The following is a 23,539-nucleotide window of genomic DNA, read 5'->3' as shown; positions in this document are numbered from 1 at the left end:
TAGCCACCACCCCGAGAGGCCCGTGCCCAGCGGTACTGGCCATTGAGGCCAACACAAGGGGACAACATTTTGATATGCCGGATGGTGCGTCCAGCAAGTCTATTGGACGTCCTTCTTACAAGGCTCTGTCCGCAACGTCTGGCCGTGTACCAGAGGTTGCCGCGTCACTGTTCGGGGATAATCTCCAAACAAGAGCGATGAGCGTGCAACGGGGGTACACACCGAAGTGTAGTGGAGTGACCACTATGGAGTCCTGGCCCTGCACAAGCTCGAGAGTTTTGATCAACGCACTGATGCACATTCAAGTTCTTCCCAGCCAAGCCACAACACCGCATGACTGAAAAGTCTTCTTGCGATTGTCAAGGTCTGCCAGGATCGAGCAATGGAGGTGCCTCATTTACGCGTCTCGCAACTCTTCTATTTTCAATCCAAGCAACGAGTCCTTGGATGAACGTAGCATGGTAGGCACAAAGCCCGCCCCAGACCAAGTCGAAACACCGCATAACCCAAAAGTCTTCTTGCGACTGGAAAGACTGACCGGGTTCGAACAATGTAAGCGCCCCACACGCGCATCTTCTCTTCCGCGCTACAGGCGCGACACCGAAGTGCCATATAATCTAACCGGCCGATCTTGGAAATGGACGAGTTAATAAACTATGTTTGCTTCGCATAAACTGTTTCCCCAGCGTCGAAGTGTTTACCGCATTTACCGCTGGCTTCCAACACCCGCTGGTCGTTCGTGCAAAAGCTGCAGTTTGTACAGCGACGGGCTGACCTAACGCACAACAGTTATAAGCCGCCGACGGCCATGCCGCTGCCATAATTTCTAGGCTTCCCGGGCACCCGCCGACGTGAACCGTACGTTTTTCCGGGCCTCCCGCGCAGCTGTACAGGATAAACTATCAACAACTCGTCTCATTATCGCAAGACCGTCACCTCCTTCGTGAGGCTCTTCACTACACGAGAACGGCTCTTTCCCCACCTAACCGTCTTTCCCTCTTTTACTCTAACACGTTATCCCTCCGCACGCCCTCGCGTCCCAACGCGTTCCAAACACGGCGGAGAACCGGTACCATGCCCAGCGGCAACGCAGGGCACGCACTTTACCGTCCCCACTCCGGGCATGGGGACAACAACTCGAGAGTAATCTCCGCCCGAAGCGCAAACTCCGATATGGCGGTCTGAGGGTCCGGCAAAAACTGCATGCAATTAAGCGGGATCACCCTCACGACTCTACAGACAGGGACAAACGGAACGTGACAATCGCGTCAACCTGGGCCCCACGGAGCATTACACACAGCCACTTATGAGGTGGGCACGGAAACTCGGTGGCTCTCGGAATTCCGATGCCTTCACACCAGGCATCGCGTATCTGGCAACACTTGGGGGGATTAGTCCCAAGGTATCACCTCTGGCCGCAAGGTACTGCATCAGTGCGGTCGGAGCCACAAGAGCACATATTGTACCCAAACGCTGTGGACGCACGGTACTCAAAACCGCGCCGACAGCACAAAACAAGGTCAGCTGAGAGCGAGCGTGCAGTAAAACTCGAGCGCTAGGCTCCCCTCGGACAAAATGCAGTTCGGGAATAATTTCTCGATGCAGTCCGTGCAACCGCCGTCCGCAATGCAAGTAGTATTGAGATACTCCCACAGCGAACCCTCTCTGACGCGTGCAGTCGAAAACAGTCAATCCAAAGCACTGCAACGACACCCGAACAAAGGCGGCCGCGCGCGTCTAATCGCCTAATAAATGAGCTGACATCTCACCCATCGGACGTAGACGGCCGGAGGCGTAGTTGGGGCGACAGAACACCCGACACAGAGGCCTCAAAGAAGGCGGGAATATCCACGCACATTGAACACTTGCGCGGCATCAAGAAGCTGAAGGATAGACCTGCCAGCATCCGACGGCACAGCTAAACAGTAGATTAAGGCGCTCCTCGCCACAGGGGATAAACTCCTGGTTGATTGGGACAAAGGATTGTCAGGAAAGACAACGTCTGGGTCCGCGCTTCCTCATCAAGCAAACGATCATGTCGGATCTCGTGCGGCGTTGCTACAACGAGGATCGCCCCCAATAGGAGTGCGGAAGCAATGCCCCCATCCAACCGGAAACAGGCCAGGAATCGGAACTCTAGCCTGAATGTAAATCAGGCCCCACGTTGGGCGCCAATTATGTAGGGTTCTCGTCCGATTCCCCGGGCCCCTGTCCCCGGATGAACGTGACACAGCAAACGCATAGCTCTCGGCAGAAGGGGTTTATTCCACTCACATTCTGCTGGGGGTTTCGGGATCGGGAGGAGTGATCGAGGAGGCCTGGAAGAGGTGCGCCGCCACTGTATGCTGCATGCCGATCGTCCGTGCGGTGCTAGTCCACACCGCATCCCGTGGACGTCGCCGTCGAGGGTCAAATCCGGGGTCTAAGTCCGGACCATGTCACTGGGCCGTCGCCGAGCCGGCGGCGCGGTCGCCACCAGCGCGAACGTCCGTCGTGGCCCGTTTCCCGCGCAAGAGTCTCCCTCCAAATCTCCCGTCGACCGTCGTCCCAGCTTCCCCCGTTCCCGCCGTCGCCGCGCACCAGACCAGCGGGGGCCTCTTGTTCCCCATCGTGGGCGGTCTCTCGCTGGAGCTCCCCGTCTGGCTCTGCCGCGGCACGAGCAGGGCCTCGGGCGCCGACGCTGTCCGGGAGGGGGGTCCTGGATGTCCACCGCCAACGCCGCCAACGTCTTCCAGATGGGTCCCGAGGCAGGAGGTTCTCGGGCACCAAGCTTCAAAGGCGCCGCCCTCGCCAAGGCGGCATCCGAAAACGAGTCCTCAGGCGCCGGCGTCCGGTTGTCGACGAGAGGGGGGCTGACAAGACCCCACAACCTTCATGCACGTGCGAGGTCGTCGCGGACAACGGCGAGTTTGTTCGTGACGACGATCTCGTCGTCGCAGAGCTGGTTGCCAGCGGCTCGAAGTCAAAACGACCAACTTCCAACATCTCCTGATAACTGCTACTCTCATTGCTGCTGCGATCAGCGTCGAAGACTCCTACAAAGCGAGCGATGCTGTACACGTCATATAACTGGACACCGCGTGCTTGAAACTCGGAAAACCAGGAAGCTGAGGCGTGAGACGTCAGAAAGCCTTGCCTGGGAGCGCGTGCAAGGGGTCGCCGCGCGTTTGGCGAGGTACTTCACCGACCCACCAAACATGACGGCCTTCCTGAATACGGTGGATCCGAGGGTCGCGCATATAAATCCATTTATCTACGAAGCTACCGCGCCAACTGCAAAACAAATTAAGAGAAAATATAGGAACATACAGTGGGTCCTAGTGGTGTAGTTATCTCACTTTATTTTTGTCGTGTCCTAACCCTCAAATCACTGATGCACATGCCCATCGATGGTAAAAGCGACGGTAAATATTTGTAGAGCCTTTGGCAGATAATTGAAAGGAGCATTGGCTTATGATATATACGTGTATTTAAAGTGATCGGCCCTTCATTTATGTTGTCAAATCTTTTCAGTAATTAAATATATTTTTATTGTCATCAATAAATTTGATTTTAAGAAATTCACATAACGCTTGAGACCGACACGGCAGAACGATACTGGAAAATACGCCAACTGTTGAGGCGATCTGCGGAAACGTGCATTCTTGTTCGTTATTTGACAGTGTGAAACACCGGGTCGCGGTGTTTCACAGAAAGTATTTTGTGCTCACATGATAGGCCTGAATGCGAGCACACAAAATATACAGAAAGAAAACGATAATAAATAACTTTCTGATAAATAATCCCACACACAACGCCTTGCTGCAAAAGTAAATACATAGACATGTAATAATATTCCTAATTACACATAAATAGAGGGAAAGGCATACAAAATCTTTCAAATACAAATCACATTTGGGCTTGGGCATCGACTTGCATGAGCTCGAAATTTCGCGAAATACTGTCTTGGAAAGCTAAAGTTATATTCGGATTTACGTGCACTTGCTTTGGGCCCTCACTTAACAACTATTTGCTGCATCAGCCATGCACTAACATTTTATTTGACAGCCGCATACGAACGCGAGACTGCTATATATGTATGCTGCACAACTTTATAATTTGGACAGATACTTTTGCTAGTGTTGCGAACATCGCATTTCACCAGGAAATTGAACTGTTTAACATTGTTTGCCACTGATGTCATTGCACTAGTATAAGCTGTTGGTCATTCGGATTGGTTTTTGCTGACAAAATTAACTCTGGTTGTTCAAAATGCACACTGCAGAAAGTGCACGCGCTGCAGCAAGGCCGATACAATAGCAGTTAATGTAAGGTCAGTGGAAACCATATATTTGAAATACACAGATGGTTATTGTTTGGTGCAGCGTCGTGAAGAACGGGGCGAGTGCCTGCCACCACATAAACGCGCTTTCTGGCAAGTATATGTTCGCAAACAAAGTAGTTTCCAGAGCCACACTCTCTGGTCTGCGTTGTAGAGCCGGGGCCGATCAACCTTTACAACACGGTATGTTTTTAAAGCTACCCCTCCTTTTTTTCCCGTAGATTTTTTTATTGAATATTTTTTATTCCCGGGGGACTCCTGACCCTCCCCCGTTTGGGGGTGTTAATTCTACAATTATATTTTTGTCACCTGTTAACAGTAATACCTCAGTGCTCTTGGTATGCACCCAATAACGGTGAAGTTTAGACAAAATACGGAAGTGGCGGAAGCTTGTAGAAGAACGTGAGAACAACACTCCTGTGGGACATTAGAGCAATTCCCAACGTTCGGCTCTCCTTCTGACGGAACCGGTATCTTTCTTTTTAGGTTTGGCTCTCGTACACACTTGTAGTTTAATGCAACATCGGATTAATAAGTCACATTTATTCCTTCTAATGCTTCTGTACTCGGGGGGACTTTCTGGGGCGGTTCAGTAACAACGAAAGCATGTTTGGGTGCCTCAGTGGTGTAGTACACGTAAATAGGTTGTGCAACAATGTTTGTACTTTCAGTTAATACTTATAAGAACTAGATTCTAATCTTTTGACGTTGACAACTTGCGTAAACACCCTTTAGTATTTCTGTCCGCTCAATGGCAGACGCAGGAAAAATAAAGGAAATAAACAGCTCCCCCCCCCCCCCCCCCGCCTTAACTCGCAATTAGAAGAAGTGGCATTGTGATTTGACGCTAAGTATATACCGTCAGTGTTCATCATGGTCGTGCGCTTGGGTTTGCAAGTATGGGTTGAGCTTCAGACATTGTTAGAGGTCGGTTAATCTAATCTTTAATTGAACACGAGCCATTACCAGAATGTTTGCAGAGGCTGATTGTCATGAACCCGAGCGTTCGACTCGGGCTCATGACAGCCGAGTACGTCACGGTGTTACGTGACTCATGGTGCGAAGTCGCGCTCTCTTGTGACGTCACGGTCTCAACAACGCTGCTACATCTAGTGACGTTCTCAGTTTGAACCGACTTGATGTCTGGAATCAATTGAACGTCTTTTTTGTTGTGTAACTTCTGTTTTGTGTTTGGCTTATGTCCTCCACCTCCCCTTCTTTTTTTTTTTGCGCTGTGTGTGACATCTGTTTGTTATAATAGCAACTTTTTTTCCTTTTTTTTATGAACATATTTTATAGATTTCTTCACCTGTTCCCCTTTATTTTATTCTTGTGTCGCAGTGTATATTATGTGGTACTTTTGACTGTGGAAACTGAATGTTCAGTCCTGCTTGATCGAAAATATGAATCTGCAGTATTTCTAAATAAAAGTAAAAATAATGATCATGTGACGTCACGGGGCCATGTTACGTCACATTACTAGACAACATGCATTGACACCGCGACGTCACGTGACTACGTGACACGTGACGACGCATGATTAACCATAGTGCCAATGCAGAAGCTCCCGCCCCGAAAACAAAAAATTTCTAATACATTGCAATTCTGCAAATGACCATTTGATGAATATACGTCGAAACACAGCCGCCAATTAATTTTATTCTCAATATTAAGTTCGTGATATTACACACACAAAAAAGTTGAACCGTTTTGAACCGGTTACCGTGATATTTTTCCGGTTCAGTTCTGGTTCAGTTTGAAGATGCCGGCGAAGATTTCGTTTCGGTTAAGTTCCGGTTTGCCTAAAATAATGGTTCGGTTCGGTTCCGGTTCGAACTCTGACGAGAACCAGGCGAATTTTTTCAGCGCGCACCAGTCACCTAGTTGTATCTGGAGATTTGCCCCCCCTCCCCCCTTTTCTCCCCCTTGTTCCCGTTCTCCAGGAATGTATTATCGTTAAACAAGAAACCACTGATATCTGGAAAGACACTCGACATGGCTGCGTGATCTCACAATCTGCGTCGCGTTTGCGGTGTCTCGTATTGTCGAAACCAGCGGAACTCTCCGACGATCAACTTACCCCGCTTTATGCCTTGGCCACAAGCTGGGAATCTTTGTGTTGCCGAATCGTAGAAATTTTATATTGAACATAGCTCCAAAGGACAAAAGGAAACAAGATTTGTACGCGTGTAAAAAATTAAAGAAGTTTACAACTCCCTGTCACGCCGAATTAGAGCGCAGCTCCTGAGGAGGAGAAGGGAAGGGTACTGAGGGGAGGGTATACCCCTCCTCCTCACTTCCTCATCCTCCCTGTTACTCCTCCTTCCCTCCTCCCGTCTTTTCCTCCCCCTCTTCCTCCTTCACCTCCTCCTCCACCCCTCATCCTTCAAGCTCCTTCCCTCCTCTCCTCGTCCCTCCTTCTCTCCTCCTCCTCATCCCTCCTCCTCTTCCCTTCTCCTGCTCCCCTCCTCCTCCCCTCTTCCCCCCTCCTCCTCCCCGTCCTCCTCCCTTCCCTCGTTCTCCTTACCCTCCTCCCCGCGCGTTGCATCATGGGAAATGGGCCATAATGCACCGCGCGGTGACGCCGACGGCGACAGCGACGGCGATTCACGAACGTTTTGCCTGGACGCTAGGCAAGCGCTATTGCGCGATGAGCACTATGGTGACGCGGTCTCATTGGCGAGGAGAATTGCTTCTTTTGATGTTTTTTTTTTTTTTCATCGAGGCTGCTCATCTGTTGGAGTTCGGTTTCATTCGTCCTTCTCAAAGTCTTAACTGATAAAAGTGAGTTTGGTGATTGTCGTTTTGAGGGCACTGGGGGACAGTATGCATGAAGGTTTTTCTGAGACGCTTTGATTGCTAACGGGTTACGATTCTATTTAGAGGCGGTGAATCAAAACTTGGAAATTCCTGAAATATCTTATTAGCGAGCAACTATAAACTGTTCTTTGAACTTATTTTGAGTTCAACGTGATGTATCCTAGTTTTGATACCATTAGTAGATTGCATTCTAGAGCTTAACGGCGCTTGTAAAAAGTCATGCGCTTGGAAGTAGGAAAAAAAAAAGAAAAAAGATAAATATAGCACGTACGTTTGCGCTTGCAAATAAAGACGATTTGTGCCAACGAAAACATATCTCATTCAAGTAGGAAGACGCCGGGAGCTCTTGGCTATCGACCAAGCACGAGGTCTTATCCTCCATGGAGGTGTGGTGGCAGACGAGCCCCCCTCTTATCACGAGCACATGCCATTTGTTTGGAGTCGTAAGTTGCCGGCAAAGCGCGCAACTATCTCCCAAGTCTGGGGTATATCGGGCAAAGACGCGCGTGCTCCTTGCTCATCACCGATGCTGAAACGACGGAGAGGGTTCGTCATCATGCTTCCCGTTAACACGGTCTCCCGTGGTACGGAGCCGTAGACTCGTCGCCTGTCTCGTGGACCCCCCGCGGTCTCCTTTTCCCGTTTGTTACAAAGAGCCCTCCGGAGATTCAAAACACGACGAAAAGCTGCGCTGGTGCGAGGGAGAGGGCTGGCGACGAAGCGCGCAACGAAGACCAGCGGGGAACTGAGCCCTCGCCCTGCACCACACGGTGAGTGCTCCTCCTCGCCGCAAGGTGTGCCAACGGTTCTGTGGCCCCGGGCAGACGGCGATACGCAGCCGCCAGCTGTGGCAGGCTTCGCGAGGGACCTCGCGATTACCGATCCACCGTGAGCGTCGCGTCGTGCGGGGTGCCGAACCGTGGGGACGGAGTCTGGTTGAACGTTGTTCTCCCCCCTCTCGCCGAGGGTGATCGCCGGAGCTCCGATGGGGCACATGGCGGCCGCGTGGACTGCGTGCCCTCCGGCCCTCGTGGCCGTCGGGCCGGCTTCTTGGATCGCCGTTCCGGCGTCCCGGAGGCTGCGCGGCCGGATGCTTCGCACCAGGATGACCGGAGCGTCTCTTCTGCCCGTAAGCAAGGACGTCCGTAAGAGAACCACGCGCGGCCTGGTGGCGCCTCTGAGCACAGGAGGCCAAAATACTGCATGCGCAGCAACGTGTCATTTACGTTAAGCGACGAACTAGTGCTCGAAATGATTGAAATCATGGATGCACGGGTGATTGTTGACTATATCTTATATGAGCGCAAAGCTGTTATGCCGATCCACGGTGACCCAGAGTTCGGGCAGAATCAGAACTGCGAAGTTTTTTTTTTGTTTTATTTTGAGGCAGAACTTTAATAAATGTTCTAGTTCCGTCAGTTTCTTGCATATGATATGCCTGAGATGTTATGCGATGCGTTGAGTTACAATTCGAGACTGATTTTTTTTTTTGGTTGTCTGGGGATCTGTATGTCCTGAAATATTTGTCGCTCAGTCGTAAGCTGCAATTAGACCCCGTTATTATTCCGTTAATAATCGCTGCGCTCGATGAAGCTATAGGCGCTGCTGCTCTAGAGCATTCGGAGTGCCATGGTACTGATTAAGGAAATCCTGCAAGTGGCCAGGCAGCGATAACTTTGCGCACAAAATGCTATGTGTCGTGAAACACTGAGCAGAAAATTGTACGCATTTATTGCTGACGGCATGTTTAAGGCTCAACGATTTGCTTATTCGCGGAACGTTTCGCGTTTATCAGTACGATTTGCGCAAGGTAGACGCATGGCTTTGTTTATAAATACTGCTGAGCGAATGCGTACATAAAATAGCCCCGTGTTTATTTTTAATTTTTTTTTTTTTCAGTAGAGTACTTGTTGGGGAAGTTATTGAGAAATGAAGGCCAATGGTTAGAAAATATTTGAAACCCCAACGCGGATAGATCTTTTTTAAACAAAAGTCCAATCCCGTGCATTTTCTCTGTTTTGAGGTGAAGGAAAAAAAAGTGGATTTTTTTGGCGTACATAAAATACTAATTGAAGAGAAGAGCAAGGCATGTCTCCAGTAACATGGTTTAGCTATTAAAACAATACATTATATGTTACCTGTCTTGCTTTTATCAGAGCAACGAAAGACGGTGTTTATGGCCTGTGAGGTGTACGATTTACTTAGGAAGCAGCCCATACAGAAGCACTGAGCAACGTGCTCGGGTTTCCGTTTCCTGAAGTGGGGTCACCTCATTTTGGTTTAGACGACACTACCATATGTTTAATTTTGCCAACGTAAAGACTAAGCTGCGTTAAAAACAAGCCAAAAGCATTTCCAAAGCGAAAAAAAAAAAAAAAATACACGGGAAATATTACTGTAATAAAGCGTTACACAAAGCGCCGATTCAGAATGCCCTCTTACTGTGGAATTTACCGCCATCTTTAATCACTAGTAATAAGGAGGATTAAGAACTAAGAAGAAATCGCATCCCATTTCGCGTTTTTGAAAAAAGAAGCGAATTCCAAGTACAGCATAAGGGAGGCTCGAGGGTTTCAATATGTTTATAATTTATAAATAACGAATTAATTTGTTTATCTTTTTGTGCTCATATACAGGTGATGCCTTGGGAATGATGCATAAACACTACATAAGTACCAAGGCATAATTATATTATGCCTCGCTGTATAAGGAATATATTTTTCATAAAATGTCAGCGCAAACAACGTAAAATGTCGACTTTAGAACTCTTCTCATCCAAATAAGCACGAAAATGAGCTCAGGAAATCTGCATAATGATATTACGTATTAGGGTATATTTTTGTGTAGTTAACAAACCTTTCCTAACAAGTGTAAACACCGCCCATGCTGTTTACACTTGTTAGGAAAACCTACGCGTGCCTAAACGTGTTGCCCGGTAACAAAGGGGCTGCAGACGAAATCTGGGAAGATTGCACGGAGGGACATGTGAGTCTACTCCTCGGGCTAGAGTAGAACATATTAGAACTGCACGCTAGAGAAAGGCGTGGGCGTGGAGCTGGCAAACTAAACAATAGACACATATATCGTGCATTTTTCTAGGCGTAATAAGTCGAATGGAAAAACACTTGATATATAAACACAGACACATCCGCGGAGAAAAAGAAAAGAAAAACAGAAAGAAAAGAAAAAGAGGTAACTTGACTATCAAGTCCGCCTCATAAAATTTTTCAATTCGGAGAATTCGATGTCCAATAATTCGTCTTTAAATTTTATATCCTTTGCCTTGCGTCACACATCACTAGGCTAGACTCGCTTTTTTGAGTAGTTCTTGACTACGCGTTTTTGTCGGCCTGCTTTCTGACTCTTCTTTTCAACGTTCTGACGAGAGATGTTAAAGATGAATTTTGTGCCATTCGAGTGACCATTAGTCAAGCAAATCCAATCGCCATTTTCGCAAGGACGAAAAGAAACCCAGCCGTGCGTTTAGTTATTTTTATATTCGTATAATATCTGATGAGTAAGTCAGCGGTCATACTATCTTACATCCGAAGGGTAAAAAGTCCGGCAGATGCGCGACATTGCGTCAGTAAACATTTAGGACCGGTGACTAGAATATGAAGATGGCGTGCCGGCGGTTTGCAATCAAGCGGAGCGGAAATAAGCGCTCGAGGTGATTAATATTGCGAGTGAAATTGTTGATTTTACGAGTCAGCAACCTGTTATGTGTGGATGAAGTAAGATGACTCAAGAGAACCAAAATAACTAACAAAGGTTTTACTTTCTTTATTTAAAGAAAGTACAATTTTTCACGAGGAAGATAGCCTGAATATAATAATGATCTTAAATCTACTGTTAAATAGTAGAAATTACGTGTGTAGAAACATGCATATACCCTCTAGTACATTTACGTTTAATTATAAAGACAAGTTTCTGTAAAACGTTTTCTTTTTGTGCCCGAAAAAAAAAGTTTGATTTTTAAGTTTTATTGTGCACAAAAAATAGCAATGAAAAGTAGAAATACAACAAAAAAAATATTATGTTGGAGCACAGAATTCTTTAGAATATCTTAGAGCAGGTCGTCTTATTTTTTTGTACATTTAGTGCTGACTAGCATGTAAAATATCCAGTCTATTCGTTGATAACAGCGATAGTAATAATAGTAATACAAAATCATTTTTATAACCGGTGACTGGTCGAAAATATGGTTTCCAGAAGATTGGCGACATAGTTCGCGAAACAGCTGACGCCCACAGGGCGTGAAAGAGCATAGCTGAATTAGGGCTCAGCGAGCGATTTTTGTTTGTTGAATTTGGTGTTTCGAAACATTTCTTCGCGACAAGATGCGAACGGGTCGCCTCGATGGGAAGAGTGTTTTTTTTTGTTCCAGAAGCTCGTAAAACTTGGTGCGACGGCCCGCTCAATATATAACCTGTCGCCCGTACCCAGAAGCGCGCGTTGTGACCTTGGATAACACACCTTCCTATCAATAGAGCGAAATTCTTTGATAAAGCCGACGGCAAGCGTTTGTTTTGAGCCTTTTTCTTTGTTACGTGATATCTTGTAATATCCCAAAGTTCATTTAATGTATAAATTAGGGAACATTGTGAAGAGCGCATGACTGGTCGCTTACAAAAGAAAGGTCGCTCGTTTACCGTACAAGAAAAAAAAAATCACCGTGATTAAAAAAAACGAAAAAAAAAACGGAAACTAGAAAACGAAGCCTAATGAGCGTATACATTGTTTTCACAATTTTCGCAAGATTTTACGGAAGGTTACGCTCTCATGACGCTCCCCTCTGTTTGAAAGTAGACACCCGGAAAGTGTTTGTGAGAGGTAGAAGAAATAAACGGACAGGTTGCACATGAGAACTGCCGCACAGAGAGTCATCCTGTTGTGGAATGTTAGGCTACGGATAATTGGGTTTTTCTGTGTTTCCCTTGTTCTAGTTACTAACAGCTTAAGAAAGGCTGATCGTGACGTCTTGAGCTTGATATTGGTCCGCAGTCAATATAATTACGACATTAGCCGATATGAACGCTGTGGTTCTTAAGCTATCATTGGTAGGGAACGAAGAGACACTATTCATAAGTTTAGAAAGAAAGTTTGTTACAGAAGTATAAGTACAGTGGTCTACGTTCGACTATACTAAGAATCCGGTGAACGTGTCGTAGTCCTGCAGGATGGATTGATGAATGAAGTATGAAGAGACGTATGAATGAATGTCCGGCGGCTGTTCTTTTTGAATCGGGCGCTGGCTTGAGCTCCCTAGCCAAATATAATCTCGAATGTTAGTCCCAGTAGTGCTGCGATAAAAAAAAAAAAAGATTCCCTCTTTTTGCGATGGAATTGGCTTGCCTGGACCTTTACATTCCATAAACACGTGGTCAGGTACTTTTTTTTTTCTCCCCCCATATAATGCACGTTTGGTCGAACTCCTGGTATTTGACTCTGTACGACCTCGTTTACGGCATCCATGTTCTAGGCATAGCGCACCCTTATTGTGACTTATCAACCAATCTCTTCGTTTCAATTTTTGTATTTATTGTCGTTTGTAATTCAAACGCTTTTTGTCCTCTATTCTCGTCAACTAAATTCAGTTTTTTAAATATTATTTAGGGTACCTTTTACTCATTTTGTTTTGTACGGCCTTTCCTGCATTTCTCAAGTACCTTGACGCGATTCTTGGGGTTTCTTTGCGCCATCTTATGTCCACGTTGCTCATGTTTAGGAGGGTAAATATTTGCTCCCTCAGATTTATTCGTTTATTTTTCACGAGCGTTCCTCAAGTTTTATCTTGCTATTATACTTTCTTGTTTTGAACGAAGTTGAGCCCATCTTTCTTTAACGGTTTCGATAAGGGGTGCTCCTGTGGGCTCCTATGGCATACTTACATACACCGCGTTGTTAAACCTCTAGTTTTCACTACACCCAGGCCTCCTACACTAAGGACATATTCTAATGCCAGACTTGCCGCCATAAATTCTTTCTGTATACCCTTCACTACGTTTTATCTATTGTAGTTCCACAATGAACTTTCTTACAAATTTCGCACCGTCTAGTATCAACATCATTATTATTAAGGAACTTTATTTTCCATTTTGATACATAAATGGAGAGAACAAGAAAAAATAGCTAAAGAATAGCTTGACAGAGCCCTTTGCTCTCTTGTAGTGGCATATACAAAAGTCAAAACAAAGTAACAGCGTAGAACACTCAGAAAACCGACATAACAAAGCAAAATATAAAACAGGTATCAAAAACTGATTCATTTTCGTCCCACATTAGCTCAGTTCATAATTCCTGAATAGCAATAGAAACAATATCAATGTTATTTTATATTAGGGTATTCAATATAGTAGTAAGTCTGTAGTTGAGTGATTGAATTGAATAGTTGTGACACAGCGGCTCAGTCCAATATTCTACCGACCGAATTGGGTAGGAAGTTGCATGCTCTTTTAGCTCCGCCGGGTTTACTTAGCTTTTCTCCTTTCCATTATTTTCTAACTTGAAACTGATCGTGAGTCTACACTTGTACAGGTTGTAAACAGTAAGTATATTATTTTTTTATAAACAGAACCTGAGTGCTAGTGTCGTAAGAAAAATTCTCAGTGAGGCCCCATATCTCTCTCTCTATATATATATATATATTTTTTTTCTTGCAATAGGAGTTTTTTTTTAAAATTGTTGCGGGTGGCTGTTCCCCAAACTAGATGACAATAATACCGGGGAGGGTTTGGAGTCTGAACTGCAGGTCGGCACTTTAGAATCAAGCTAAAGAAAGTTAACTGAGAAGCGTTTTTGAGAAGGGTCGCAAAGTAATCCGTATGTTTTGCACTCTGGAAGTTCTTCCGTTGTATTTATACGCTCCTAACTTCATTTATATTTTGTATCATTGCACTACACATGTAATATAAAGCTTAATCAGTGTTTTCGAATACGTTGGCGATCTAGAATTGTCACTTATTCTTTTTTGTGCCGGTTACTGTATGATTGGTTTACTTATGCCATCTCAGAATATTTATATACTTCATCTAAGTTCATACTTATATTATGTTTTAGATTGTAAATAAACAAATTTAAAGAAAAAAAAATTGCACAATTTCCGCTGACAGAATATAAGAGCGCACCGCAGCGCGGAGTACGTGGAGTAAAGCTTACGATGCAGAACCCAGGGATCCGGGTTCTACCGCCGTCCCTTGGTGAGCACCGGAACAGCGCGCACTCTTGTAATAACTACTACGTGATTTTGGTGAAAGACCCCATGCAATCACTCGTACTGATCTGGCCAAATTTCTTATCTATAGAGTGTGAGCCTACGCCGCCAAGCCTCAATCAAAAGCAAACCTATTTCCTGCCGTCTTCACACTCAGGCCTAAAATGCTTACTTGTTATAAAACTTCTTTTGAACTACAAAACCTGCACTTGACAAGTGTAGGGTTTCAGTAAACACCCAAAACTCCAAGCCCTAGTTGAGACTTGAGCTTTTGGCAACAGCAGGGAATTCTCGCAGCCGGTGCCTTTGACGGGGTCATTGATCGCCACTGCATCGCATGTGGGGTGACCAGAAGCAGCTGTGCGCCAGAGGTTCCACAAAGCTTCGGTTTTCGGCAAAACTACGGGCTCTTGGTGGCCCTATACTCATGCACTCCTATGATTATTTTGTATGGCGGATGCGTCAGGCAAGACACATATTCATCGTTTAGGGGTTCTTAATGTGTGTCCGTAAGTAATAATGTTTCTATTACACGTAGCAGACAATGTGGGGACCATTCGGTCTCCAAGTGGACGTATGAGGGGCTTGCATAGGTAGCCTTTCTACTGTGTGCTACTGAGGCGCTCCTGGAATGAACAAACTATTTTTTGGGGGGTCTCTGTGAACCAAAGGTGGCAGTCGAAGTTGAACCGTGTCAATATAGCGACCTAATTTAGAATGAAAATATGGACAACTAGCAGTGACTATGTACAGCAACTTCTCTGAACACCACCATCTGACAGATAAGCAAGTGAAAAGTCTGTAAGAATACATACGTTCTCCAGGCAAGGAACCAGTATAAAGCCTCTGACTTGAAACCGAGCGTTTAAAGTCCTCAATTTATACTAAAGTATAAATCGAGTTCTTGAAACTGTCTGTTTCCCAGTTATCGTCTTATAAGTTATGGCCTATATATAGTATGTGACGAGTCTATACATTTTCATAAGTGTACGCGCGAATACTGCTTCGTGACCTGGCGTGACCAGCATCCTGAGCTGAAGTGAATTCCATCCAGCATTCACCTTAAACGGTGGGGTGGTCGAAAATGTCGAGTTCTAGTGGTCATCCACTAACAGTGACAAAAAACCATCCACCCCTTCAATTACTAAGACTGAACGACCCTTGGAGCGCAATGAACCTCGGGTGTAACTGAATATACTTCGTAAATAGGAAGAACATGACTGGTGTTTTGAAGACGCTGTGGGATAAAATACACGCAGGCGTTTGTGTGGCGGGACATATTTTGATTAGCAATACTTGACCGAATATGGTTATAAATATGAGGCGAGTAAAATAAGAGGCGAATTAACTGCATTCTATTTGTCTTAAAAAAAATGTTCGCGCGGACGTAGACTCGAACGTTGCTCAAAGTGCATCAGAGTCCTCCGCTCGAGTTCAACCGCAGTAGAAATGTGTTGCTAGACTTGATTTATAAACGTGTACCAAACAAAGCGAGCGTCGGTTAGAATGGCACATATACAGCATTCGGAAATCTGGGAGTTCGATTGTCGTACTCCGAACGATGAGTTTCGTCATTTAACTGGTACTTTGTGGAAAATTCCTGCGCGTCCACTTTCTCGAAGAGCACTCAGTAGAACCAACCCCTGCGGTCTACACGAATTAAACCAAGCCAATAAAAAAAAAGAAAAAAAAAGGATTAAGAGTAAAAAAAAAAAAAGAAGCTTCATGTTGTGACATCCTGCATGACGTTTTACCTGCTTATGTCATGTTGACTGTCACATACCGTGCTTCATATTTAAGAATGAAAAAAAAAATGCGGCCTCGTCAATTGCCGAGTTCCCGCGTCTCAGTCTATTTGAGTGCTCTTCGGGAAAGTGGGCGCAAAGACGTTTTAAGAATGAAGATGCGCCTTTTATACATGGTCACCGACGGCTCCAGAAATGCAGGACGTACGTGATTATGCGCGCACTTTCCGGTTCGTGATTCGTTTTTTCGGCCTTCCCATCTGCTAATTAATGCTCAAGTCTCGTTGACTGTGAAGCCAGAGCAATATTTCCGGAACTTATCACGCCTTCCGTGCATTCTTAATAAGCTCTCAGTGACTTTGAGTAGCCAACGGTGTACTATTTACTAATTTTATCATATATCGAAGAAGAAGAGCGACAACCCGGCAAAATAATCAGTATAATGTCAACTGGGTTTTATTTGTTTTAAGGATGTACATTTATGAATAATTATTCTTTTTTTTTAATATAAATACACACGTATGCGTGTACGTGTGTATTCACGGTGTCCACAATACGCCATAGTGTGTTTTTAAAGGGGCGATGCAACTATTTTTTTACTTTGCGCAAATACCGCTTAGAACGAATCCCTGACGGAAGTGCCCTATAAAACACGGGTTCGTTTTTCACAATACAAAAAAGAAGTGTAAAAAAAAATTAAAGAAAAACGAGCAGCATTCCATCCCTCAACTCGCAGCCAGAATAAGCGGCCACGTGATCTTGAGCCGGTTATATGCCGCCATTGTTGATCATAACCACGCCCCCGGGGGGGGGGGGGGGGGGCAAAGCACAGGACAAGCAATCGGTTCCAGACATTCTTATGGTTCGGCTATGGTCGTCATTGCAGCGATCGGACACGGGCCACTACAAGAATGCTTGTCGAGCTATCGGTTGTCACGAGCCTAAATCGAGGGCTCACGCAATGCTCGGGTCGAACCTATCAGCCGCATTCAAATATTGCCACTGGGGGGTACTGCGACACCCCAGATATGTCACCAAGTTTTGCGAAGGAGAAATAAAAAAAAAAAAAAGAAAAAAAAGCTCCCTTTTTTTCTTGAAATCACACCGCAACAAAGGAGTTTCTTGGTCAGTGGCGTTGCGTGCGAGTATACTTGGGTCCCACTTGTTCCAGTAAACTCGCGTAAAGTGGAAAAAATTCCAAGCGAATATAGTTGCACCACCCCCTTAATCTCGCCGATATTCAGCTCCGTTAAGAAAACATGCGGTCAATGGCGACCGACTCTCGTTTATGAAGCCTGCTTATTCTTCTGTTTGTCTGATCATGCTTATTTTTTGTCCGTTATTCTTTTGTTTTTGGCTTTAAGAACTTTGTAAGGGACCGTGCTCTAGCCACGGACAGCCGCTCCGGATGTTCGCTCAATCTAGGCAACGGCTGCGGGCCTCGCTACTAAATGTCGTTGTAGGAAAGCCGGTGGCATCGACTCTAATTGTGTTTCGTGACTAGCGCCACTCAATTTGCCGTGTCCGTTATGGAAGTCTCCCGGCAACTGCTATAGCGGAGGAAAAGGGGTGAGGACGAGGTACGAGAGGAGAGAAGGTCAAAGTTGGACACGCAATGACAATTTTTGGTTTCCTTGTTTTTGTTGTTAAGATCTGTGCCGTTGCAGTCTGGTCCCCTTGGAGCGTCACTTTTTGGAGGAAAGAAAAAGAGAAGGCTATAAAATGACGTCGGCTCATTTAAAACGGAATGAGCTCGCATATCGCGTGATATCGACGTTGTTTTGGTTTCATGATTGGCAATTGTCGTTTCGCAGACCAAGCACAAAGAATACACGAGCTTCAACCTCTCCCTGCTGAATGTAGAGAGCGAATCACTGATATGTGTGTGAATGCAGTATCCAAATGTGTGCAAATCTCCAGCGCAGCACGCGCGTGTACTTTGCTTGAGAAAAACGAGCGAAGCGTGGGACAAAAGTACGAATGGTGAAAATGACCTTGGCCAGAAGCTTTTACTAGAACGGTTAATAAAAAAGTCCTTATAAAAAATTACAAATAAACAAACAAGCAAAAAAAAAACTTTTAGCCTTTCCACTTTGGTGAAGAAGGAAGACTTGCGAAGCTGTACTATGGTGGAAATGAAGTAATGGCCGGCCGCAAGTCGGTGAGCCAGAGGGGAAAGGCTAGAAAGGCTGCGGAATCTATGAGCGACGGCGGCAAGCGGGCAACCGGCAAACACAACACTATGGACAGCTACCGCCACTTATGAGCGACGGCGAAAACTAGAGTTTTGTGTCTACATTTTTTTGCAGGGGACACGAGCCTGGGAAAACTAACGCTTAACAACTCCGCTGTAAAAAAAAAAAAAAAATTGTGCTGTTTTTTTTTTTTTGGTGATTTGTCTCACAGGAGATTTCGTGCTCCCACCAGTTCGAAGGACATGACCTGAAAATGAAAACACAGTCACAAGAACTTGTGACTGGTGAGTAAAGTGCGTATATAGAAGCACAATTTGGCGAATTATACGCACGGGGGAAAAATTAATTTCATTTACTTCCCATCACGAAACTGTGAGGGCCAGCCAAAGGTGCATCAGAGTAGATCTAGGTAAGGACAAAACTTACAACTCTTCTGATTAAAAAAAAAAAAAAAATCGGTCTGCTCTGAAACACCGAAGGTGGTGCTTGAGATTCTCATTGGCCAAGCACACACCGTATCTGTGCGTCAGAATATTTTGTTGAGCGTTATCATTATCAAACACTTTCGAAGCTTATGGCCCCCTTTTTTGCGTTATCATAAAAGAAAGCTATCCGTGGTTGCACCTTGCGTGTTCTACAGGAGGAGGAGGAGGAAAGAACATTTATTGTCCGACAGAATTGGCATTCTCCCTCCCCCCTTGGCACCAGGCCGGGGAGGCAGGAGGCACCGCTTTAGATGCTGGCCAGGAGGTCTTTTGTCCCGGCGGCTTCTTCAGCCAGTCGGACGAGGCGGAGCTGGAGCTCAGGGTCTGAACTGCGCAGCAGGGTCTCCCAGGATTTTTTAGAAGCGATATTTAGCGCCCTCCCAGGAGAATTTGAGCATTCCCAGATTATATGGTCGAGGGACCCTCTCAACCCGCAGTGTGTACACTGCGGGTCAAAAATGTAGTCCGCACATCTACTTCCCCCAGAACACTCGTGGTGCGAATTATCAGAATACTTAGAAGAAACCCTTTTCACGTGGTTGAAGTTATCCTCGTGGGCTACGAAACTTTCGATTTCGCCGTCCGGCGCTTCTGCTGAACAATATAACAGCATATCACCCACTCTAAACTTTGTGCGCTCACCGAAATGTGAAGAACGCATGAAGTCAGCAGCTGTTATCTACAAAAAGACCTGTGGGTATGATAAAAGCACGAATTAAGTTTCTTTCATCCTTTTCAAAGCGTGAAGCTAAGGACTTATATCCTAAACTATTTTTGTTTATCACAGATTTGTACATTTCAGCGTAACCAATAGGTGTTAAAAAGTAATGAATGAAAATCAGAATACTTTATATCTGCACAGGCTTGGTCCCTTGGCGCACCAAATGTTTGGTCTCGTCTCTTCATGAAACTGGCGTCAGACAGGCAATAGTGTTTTAACCTTCGTCAAATTGATGATTACTGCAAGCTTTTGAATGTTTTAAATGCGGTCAGCTAAGTTCACGATAACCACACATCAGTGGGTGTTTCTGCGTATACTTTCGAAAAATCCATACAAATAATGGGAGAGAAAGAAATTTTCGTTTCGAAACAAACTTCTAGCCACAGCGGACATTAGGCATTGCATAAGATACTAATTAGCGAAATAATTACCTATATTTTATGAATAAACTTTTTAATGAGTGAATATGAACATATGGTTCTAATTAGAAAGATTCCAGGCGTCATCAAAAACCCCTAAGCCAATTAATTTTAGGGAGACTTAAAGTGCGTATTAAGCGTGGTGCATGTGTGTGTGTGTGTGGGGGGGGGTGCTAAAGTTATCACTCGCGCATCAGGCGGAAAACTTGCGATGACTTTTCTTACCATCCATGTTTGTAACTTTCTAATTATAACGTTATATTAATTTTTACTCATTAAAATTTCATTTTGAAATTTTACATAATTGTTTTGCTGATTAGAGTGCTTTTCGCTATTCCTGACGCCCGCCGGTGGCTGACAGTTTGTTACCAAAAAGGGTTTCCGTCTTTTTTTAATCACTCTATTTGTAGAGAGTTTTGGAAGTATTCGCAAAACACCCTGGCGTTTATCTGCCATTGCATAAAGTTTTATCAAATCAAGCTGGCGTTTCAACGCCCGCGGTATGTTTTCTTGCATATCTTATGGTACTTGGAAGACATGAATGAGATTGAACCCTCAAAACTGCACAACAACAAAGCCTCGTATCGATGAAATGAGAAACACATGAAAACACTACTCCGTTGCTAGAGAAATGCGCCTTAAGTTTTGTCAAATTGTCTACGTCATTTCTTCAGTATGCTAGAATGAGGCTTCCACTTCCATAACCCTCGACTAAATATTCTATGAAATGGGATAAACTTCTAATTGTTGCAACACATGGTCACTTGCCCAGTGACGCAAGAGCAGTGGAGCCACTTTATGCACACTTTAAGAATATTAGTAGGGTCAGGTAATCTGTTACCTTCTATAAGAGTTTCCTGGCGGTCTAATGGGCGCAGTAAATAACTTTTGATTATATTTGAAAATGTTTTTTACATACTATGTTTTACATCATGTTGAATCCAAAATGAGACATTTTGAATGGTTCATGTGAGCAACAATAAAAACCTCGTCATAATTTTCCACTTACAGTCAAAGACCTCTGATAGTCCATAAGCCGCCGTCATAAACCCCTGATAGCTCGTAATTTTCAGACAACATAATGTATCTGTTAGTCGCCGGAAAAGGGGAACAAGAGGGACAAAGGACACACAGAAATCTCCGAACACAGCTAGGTGGCTGGTGCTGGTGCGCTCCACTAGAAATGTAGAGGTCCCTAGGTTCACACCAGGACAAGACGGATTTTTTTCAATCGCGCACTAGTCACATATAGCTATGCTTGGAGATGTTTGTTTGTCCTTTGTCCCCCTTGTTCCCCTTCTCCAAGGCTCATTATCGTCATTCTTGTCAAGCTCGCTTGCACCTTTGCATTAATTGAATTAACGTCATTTATTAGTCACTTGAGTTCGCGGAGAGTTTCGAGCACGTTATTATCGCCAGGAAGCCAAGGAGGTTGCGTAATTCATCTACAAAAGAGCTAAAGAACGAATCAGAAAATAAGAAGCGCAGATCTCATAGCTCTATACTAAGATGTTCTCCGGGATTCGTTATTTTCTAGGTATAGAAAGTGCCCAGTAGAGGTTTCATTGGTTTTCTTTTTTTAAAGCGCATACATTGTTTTGGAGAGCAGCGGTTTGTTTTTGGAGTTCTCTTCGGGAAAGCAGTTGTGAATTTCGTAAGAACAGAACTTGGTTTGTACTGGAATACATTAACGAATCTGATTAAGACCTCTGGGGCGATTTAGGCACTCTCACTAGGTTGCGCCGCAAGAAATACTCCTGACAAAGCTAGTGCCGCTATCTTGAGAGCCCATACGGTTCTCATTGCAAGCACGTAGCCAGGATTTTGTTTCGGGGGAGCCCGCCCATGACAAAATGCTGTATGAGAGGAGCAGGGAGAGGAGGTCCCAGCAAAATGAAAGATTTCGGGGGGGGGGAGGGGGGGGGGGCCCGGGCCCCATGCCCCCCCCCCTCCCCTGGCTACGTGCCTGTCCAATAGTAAGAGCTAAAATTCGAAAGCTATGTAAGCCCCCAGAAAAAGGGGCATAGTATCAATAGGCGGCACAGCATTGATCCCTCGGCATTTCCTGGGAGGCTGCGGTGCCCTTTTAGGTTCTGTGAGGTTCCTCACTGTGAGTAGCAGCTTCGGGTTTATCGATATTCGCACTTTTCCCCTGATAACCTGTGTCATCATCATAGCTTCATTCAATCTTTTTGTTTAGTTGCAGTAGCGTTACGTGGTGGAAAGTATTGCCGGGCCAGATCTCTAAATACGCCGACTAGCTTACCGCCCCCTTGGTAACTGTGCGTGTTTCCATAGGCTTCATTGCACATCTTCGCGTTTGTGCTTCTCCCAGAAACACAACCCTCTGTGTCTGTTCTCTTCGCCATGTGTCTTCACCTTACCTTCGAGGTATACGGAAATAGAATGAACTCTCGACACATGCAACAGAAACAGCTCTATATCTGCACGCGACCGTGCAAGCGCTGTGGTAAACACGCCCCGATTCGCACACTTCACTCAAATATTATTTCGTTTGCTTCTTCAGTATTCTAGCGCTGTGACGTGATCGCACTACACGTGGGTATGAACACCCAATTAGGTGTTTCCAGTGTTGCGTAAAGTGTATTTAAAGAGTAATTGAACTAAGCTAAAAAGTAAATGAAAGGTCACGTACTTCCAGTAAAGTAGTAAGTATACACCGGACGCAATGTACTTGCAGTAATCTACTAAAGATACAATGCACTTGCAAAGCAAAGTATAAACACCTTTTAACATAATCTTTCATGGTTCTCTTTTATTATCCTATGCAGTGTAAATGGCGACGAACTTTGGATGAAGTCAAGTGGCCACAGAGTAGTTGTTTTACTCTCGCTGAAACGAACTATAGAACACAGCCAACTTATAAGTTTTAAGCAACTTATTGGTGTCGGTCTTTTAGTCGCCATTACTTCATTCAGAGATATGACAAGGTGACGTCTCGAAAGACGATAGACATTTTTTTCTTAAATGTTGGTGAACTCATATATTCGGCCTCAAGTGTTGTATACTCTAGTGCTGGGGCAACCAAGGGCGCGAGCGCGTGGTCCTTGAACGAGCGTAATTTCACCGAGCGCAAAAACTCACTCCCCAAAGCAACGCGCTCGTCCACGTGCCTTTGTCAGCGCTTTACACTAGTTATTATTACCTTCTGAGAGCGACGATAGATACGACTTCTGTGGAAGCTCGCTCCTGAGGGCACCTAGCAGCGTATACCCAGTTGATGAAAAGACATAAATCTGCACCCCAACATAAATAAAATAAGATTGTGCAGTGGATATTGAAAACCACAAGACAATCCGGCTTGCCGAAATTGTGCTTTTTTTATGCCTTTCGTCTACCATGTTTTTTTATAGGGAGCCGCCTTGTACCCCGCTATGGAAAAAAGGTTTGACGTAATTCGGGAATTGTACTTTGAAGTTTAAAGGTGTACTTTCCTTAGAAAGTAACAGAAAATATATTTTAAAGGGAAACTGAAGCGGATTTTTGTATTTGGGGAAAAACACTTCAGTCGCCTTCATTCGACCTCCGGGATCACACATACTGAGATTAGTTTTCGCTTTGGTGCACGCGGTGGCAGAAAATAATTTTCAATGCATGGC

The 23,539-nt window shown here is 45.0% G+C and overlaps 1 protein-coding gene across 1 annotated transcript in view; it reads left to right on the top strand.

The window, feature by feature from the left end:
* LOC8031140 (BTB/POZ domain-containing protein 6) overlaps positions 1–23,539 on the top strand; it is a 79,223-nt gene that overhangs the window by 40,818 nt on the left and 14,866 nt on the right. The gene's annotated exons all lie outside the window — the stretch shown is intronic.

Source organism: Ixodes scapularis, unplaced genomic scaffold (assembly GCF_016920785.2).
Source record: "Ixodes scapularis isolate PalLabHiFi unplaced genomic scaffold, ASM1692078v2 PGA_scaffold0__279_contigs__length_252992795, whole genome shotgun sequence".
Classification (NCBI taxonomy): domain Eukaryota; kingdom Metazoa; phylum Arthropoda; class Arachnida; order Ixodida; family Ixodidae; genus Ixodes; species Ixodes scapularis.
The sequence above is the reverse complement of the archived record's forward strand: the minus strand, read 5'-3'. Positions and strand labels throughout refer to the sequence as shown.